The sequence below is a fragment of the Colobus angolensis genome, unplaced genomic scaffold, assembly GCF_000951035.1.
Source record: "Colobus angolensis palliatus isolate OR3802 unplaced genomic scaffold, Cang.pa_1.0 Scaffold74, whole genome shotgun sequence".
Lineage (NCBI taxonomy): Eukaryota > Metazoa > Chordata > Mammalia > Primates > Cercopithecidae > Colobus > Colobus angolensis.
The window spans coordinates 12,767,212-12,773,333 of NW_012121154.1; the positions used below are offsets into that span (position 1 = coordinate 12,767,212).

The window sequence follows — 6,122 nt, forward strand, 5'->3', positions numbered from 1 at the left end:
TAGTCCCAGCTACTCGGGAGGCTGAGGCAGGAGAATGGCGTGAACCCGGGAGGCGGAGGTTGCAGTGAGCTGAGATCCAGCCACTGTACTCCAGCCTGGGCGACAGAGCAAGACTCCGTCTCAAAAAAAAAGAGCATAATATAAAGTTTTTTTGGCTAACTCCAGGATTTTCCTTATTGGCACTACTCAGATATTCTCAGGGCCTCTGAAACGCACCTGAAGATCTGCTACTTCTGCACCAGTGGTGCCAGATTGGGACAGTGCTTCTTGCTTGCTATTGTTTTTCTGTTTTATTCCTTACAGACAGACTATTGCCTTATGTTGCCATCTGTGTACCCTTCTAATTGGCTGATTTGATTCTGTTGAGAAAACTATAAATGGTAGTTTCCCACACTGTTCATAAAGTTTTCCTTAAACCATCTATGGCACTGGAATGTTTGAGTTCTACATCAGGTTCTTATAAAGACAGTTCTACTCCTGCTCTCTCTCTCTTGAGGTTTCCATTGCCACAGTACATCTGCTTCTGTTTGAGCATCTCCTTGATTCTTTCCCAATTGATTAGCTCTACAACTGTAGCTTGCAAGTGGAACATAACAGTATGCCAGGCTTGGCCAGGCGTGGTGGCTCACGCCTGTAATCCCAACACTTTGGGAGGCCAAGGGGTGGGGGGCGGATCACCTGAGGTCAGGAGTTCAAGACCAGCTTGGCAAACATGGCGAAACTCCATCTCTACTAAAAATATAAAAATTGGCCAGGCGTGGTGGTGGATGCCTATAATCCTAGCTATTCAAGAGGCTGACTCAAGATAATTGCTTGAATCCGGGAGGTGGAGGTTGCAGTGAGCCAAGATCGTGCCCCTGCATTCCAGCCTGGGCGAGTGAAATTCTGTCTCAAAAAAAAAAAAGTATGCCACGCTCCTTTATAGGATGGTGACAACAGTAACTGTTGCTTTGTATTATGGTGACAACCACCACCCTAGAATTTGGCAAGATATTACATGTCTTCATCCTCATAAAAGCACTGTTAGGTAGATACAAATATCATTTCCTTTTTTGGGGGAGTGGGAGACAGTCCTTGCAACCTCCCTCCTCCACCCCCAGCCCTGCCCCAGGTTTCAAGTGATTTTCGTGCCTCAGTCTCCTGAGTAGCTGGGACTACAGGTACCCGCCACCACACTCAGCTGATTTTTGTATTTTTAGTAGAGATGGGTTTTCACCATGTTGGCCAGGCTGGTCTTGAACTCCTGACCTCAGACGATCTATCCACCTTGGCCTCCCAAAGGGTTGGGATTATAGGCGTGAGCCACTGTGCCTGGCCTCACTTCCATTTTAGAGGTAAGTAAAGGAGGTGAAATCCTACAAGGTAAGAAAGATGACACATCTAATGTTACCGAGCTAAGTAAGTAACAGACCCAGAACTTGGTCCCAGGTCTTTCACTAAAAGTCAATGCTTTTAGTATTTACAATGCTATCCCCATTGAACTGACCTAATCTCTTAGAAATTCAAATTCCTGAGGCAAGGAGAACATTATCCCAGTTTATCTTTTCCAGCCAGGCTAGACCATCCACAAGGATGCTGGACTATCTGTGAACTGCCTGCACCGGGATCAGGGGGCACACCTAATCCAATCCCTCAGAGTGATACAATATACAACATAGCCAAATCCCAAAGGGCTGCCAGTGGGCAACTCTAGTCTACACCTGTACCCATGTGCCCCTAGTTCCCGACAACCAAAAGAGTTAAGAGAATGCCTGGCAAAATCAGGCCCAATCCCCAAAGTTCAATGAATGGAAATGGGAAAAAAAAGTTCCCCAGTTTGGACAAAAGTTGTTTTATCCAGTTTCACAGCACCCCCTGTAAATTTCTCTTCCAGCTCTACTCAGTATTCAAAATTTTGTATTCAAATGTTACATACCTATTGCTTACCACCACTGTATTTAGCAAGGTAAGAATCCAATAAAATGTTGTCGAGTTCCCTAAACCATCTCACCAGAGGTTCCGGTGAAAAAAAATTCACAGTGAATTGTTTCTTCCTTTAAAGGTTACCATCCCTTGTGAGGTTTGAAACAAAGGGAAAGCTATGCCTGGATCTTTCTTTCTTGTTGTTGTTATGGTGGTTGTTTTTGAAATGGAGACGCTCTCTGAGTTCAGGCTGGAGTGCTGTGGCACGATCTCAGCTCACTGCAACCTCCTCCGCCTCCCAGGTTCGAGCAATTCTCCTGCCTCAGTCTCTCAAGTAGCTGGGATTATAGATGCACATCACCACGCCTGGCTAATTTTTGTATTTTTAGTAAGACAGGATTTCACCATGTTGGAAAGACTGGTCACGAACTCCTGACCTCAAGTGATCTGCCCACCTTGGCCTCCCAAAAGGCTGGAATTATAGGTGTGAGCCACTGCACCCAACCCTTAGTCATTTTCTAATCCTGTTTTTCTATGGCTGACACCCAGAATCTTCTCTAATAATCCATCTTTTGACAAATCAGTTTTCTTTAAAAAATATCAAATAGGCCAGGCGTGGTGGCTCACGCTTCTAATCCCAGCACTTTGGTAGGCTGAAGCAGGTGGATCACCTGAGGTCAGGAGTTCGAGACCAGCTTGGCCAACATGGCGAAACCCTGTCTCTACTAAAAACAAAAAAAAAAATCAGCCGGGTATGATGGCACACGCCTGCAGTCCCCGTTACTCGGGAGGCTAAGGCACAAGAATCGCTTGAACCCAGGAGGCAGAGGTTGCTGTGAGCCAAATTGCGTCACTGTGCCCCAGCCTGGATGACAGAGCGAGACTCCGTCTCAAAAAAAAAATTGAATGAAAATATTTTATTAATATTTAATATTTCATCTATCTTTACATTTATATCGTTTTAACATATTTTAATAAGTTTGTTTTATATGTTATAAATTCATCTAAATTTATATATTATATAAATATTTTGATGTAAATTAGTATTTCATACTAATTACATGAATAAGACTATCTTGGATGTGTTAAATTAAATGTATTATTAAATTATATACACATCCAATGGAGTATTATTCAGTCACTAAAAGGAATGAAGTATGACACATGCTATAAGATGGATGGACCTTGAAAACATTATGCTAAGTAAAGTATTGTTTAACTCTGCTTATATGTGGTAGTGAGAATAAGCAAATTTCATTGACAAAAGGTAGAACAGGAGTTACCAGGGGCTAGGAAGGGAAAATGAGGAGTTGCTGTTTCATGGGTACAGTTTCTGTTTGAAATGAAAAACATCTAGAAACAGTGGTCACAGTCACAAAACAATATGAATGTACTTAATGCAACTGAACCGCACACTTTAAAAATGTGGTTAAGATGGTTTTATGTGGTGTAGATTTTACCACAATTTGCAAGTACACTAGTGGCTCACACAATATTTCTCTTGGATAACGCTAGACACACAGGGTTCAGGTTCCACAAGGAAAGATACTGAGGATTAAGAATGGCTACAAAAGTCACCTCAAATTCTCAGTATACAGGATACAAACACTGCTAGCAAATGAGCTCATGGTTTCCTGAAGTGCTTCTAAAGAATACTACACGGTTGGGGCGGTGGCTCAAGCCTGTAATCCCAACACTTTGGGAGGCCGAGACGGGAGGATCACGAGGTCAGGAGATCGAGACCATCCTGGCTAACCCAGTGAAACCCTGTCTCTACTAAAAAACACAAAAAAAACTAGCCGGGGGAGGTGGCGGGCGCCTGTAGTCCCAGCTACTAGGGAGGCTGAGGCAGGAGAATGGCGTAAACCCGGGAGGCGGCACTTGCAGTGAGCTGAGATCCGGCCCCTGCACTCCAGCCTGGGCAACAGAGCAAGACTCCGCCTCAAAAAAACAAAAAAAAAGAATACTACACAATTTAACCCCACAAGGAGAAAAGTCTAATAAATGGCTTGCTATCATCAAGCTTAAAATATGGACCTTAGCCGGGCGCGGTGGCTCAAGCCTGTAATCCCAGCACTTTGGGAGGCCGAGATGGGTGGATCACGAGGTCAGGAGATCGAGACCATCCTGGCTAACACGGTGAAATCCCGTCTCTACAAAAAATACAAAAACTAGCCGGGCGTGGTGGCCGGCGCCTGTAGTCCCAGCTACTCAGGAGGCTGAGGCAGGAGAATGGCGTGAACCCGGGAGGCGGAGCTTGCAGTGAGCTGAGATCGGGCCACTGTACTCCAGCCTGGGTGACAGCAAGACTCCGTCTCAAAAAAAAAAAAAAAAGAAAAATATGGACCTTATTTTTTCCTACTAAAGAATTGCTCTGAAGAGTACAAGAATACTTTGTGCAATTTCACAGCTGTTTCCATAAACTATTCCACAAATGCTTTTCAACAAGCATCTTCAAAATACTCTTGATAAAGACAATCAGCTTTGTGCTAAGAGTACTTTTCTCTATAAAAGACACACTATTTTTCAGAAGTAATACCATATACAAAGAAGCAAAAAAGTGGATGTTCTTTTGATTTCTAGTATTCAGTCCTCTTAATTTACCAATTTTTCTGAATCTCGGCCTTCCTAGGCTCCTAACTTAGGAGATTCATAGTTTTGACTCATATTTCTTAAGGCAATGAAATAGTTTTGAGCCTCTGTACACAAAAGGAAAAAATGTAACAAATTATTTCCAGTTAGTGTATATGATTTTTAAAAAGTCTTCAGAAAAAAGATTCCAAATGCATCAAGCATACTTCCTAAAATTCAAATATATAATAAAGTATAACTTAGAGGAATTACAGTGAAACAGGAAAGAAAATATGATGGAAGTCCACTGGCTTTACAAGAACTAAGGAAATTTGATTTCAGGAAGCCAAAGGAGAGTTGGCATCATAGCCATTCCTGTATTTAAATATTTGAGGAAGGCTTATGAGGCTATTAACTGACACAGAAGAAAAATGCTAATACAGAGCTTACTATGTGCCAGGTACTGTTGTGGGGGCTTACTACTGATTAGCTCATTTAATCCACACAAACCCTCCATGGAGTAGACACTGTCATTACCAACCCTCTTTTACAGAAGAGAAAACTAAAGTAGAGAGGTTAAATAGCTTGGTCCAAGGTCATACAGCTAGTAAATGGCAAAGCTAGAAAACAAATCCAGCCACTTCAGCTCCAGAGGCCACTACTACATACTGCCTCTCATAATATTTACAGCAGGTTTAGAATAATGTGTGGTGGGGTTTTAAGTCTCATAAACTAATTACAAACTAGAGACTAAGAATAGTTAGTGAATTCCCCTCACCCACCCACTGGGCAATACTCTAGGGAACTGTCAGTAACGCAGAGGTATAATAAAATTCTCACACTGAAATAAATATGGGCCAATTTTATTAGGCTGGTGCAAAAGAAACTGCGTTTTTTGCCATTACTTTTGGAATATAAAGTAAAAACAAGCTGTTAGAAACAGCAAACCAATTGCCAAAGACCTTTAGTTTTACATGGTGATCAATAAATACACTGAATGAAGTGACGTAGACACAGATCTGTGGTCCATAAATCACAGTGATCACAAGAGCTGGAAACACAGGTAGAATACAGCTATCACATTTTCACTATAAACTGTACTTAATGTTACCTTATTGAACATTTGCATATTTTTCAAAACACACTGACTTTCCCTAATATGGTGGCCATCTGGCCCTCAGATGTGTCAACATCCTACAGCCCCACTGCCTTGGTTGTTCACTCCTACAAAGGATAAGGGACACCATTTACCATTTCAGACATACAGGAGGTCTATGCTACCATCTACCTGAAAGGCCTTCAGAGATTATCACAATCTGGCAAGTTCTCTTCGCCAAACCTACAAAGCTCTATCAAGCTTTAACAACTAACAAAATCTTTGTTACATCAATCACTTTTATTTTCATTTTTAATTAAGCTGTAATTTTTATTTTATTTTATTTTATTTTTTTTGAGATGGAGTCTTACTCTGTTGCCCAGGCTGGAGTGCAGTGGTGCCATCTCAGTTCACTGCAACCTCCACCTCCTGGGTTCAAGCAATTCTCCTGACTCAGCCTCCCAAGTAGCTGGGATTACAGGCATGCGCCACCATGACCAGCTAATTTTTGTACTTTTAGTAGAGACGGGGTTTCACCATGTTAGCCAAGCTG

General features: G+C 42.2%; 1 protein-coding gene across 2 annotated transcripts in view; it reads right to left on the bottom strand.

Moving 5' to 3' along the window:
* Positions 1-5,694, bottom strand: part of SRPK2 (SRSF protein kinase 2) — a 198,001-nt gene extending 192,307 nt beyond the window's left edge. For both annotated transcript variants that reach the window (XM_011927759.1, XM_011927757.1), the window contains exon 1: positions 5,585-5,694. The gene's annotated coding sequence lies outside the window, so the exon portion shown is untranslated. The remainder of the gene's footprint in view (positions 1-5,584) is intronic.
* Between the last annotated feature and the right edge of the window lie 428 nt (positions 5,695-6,122).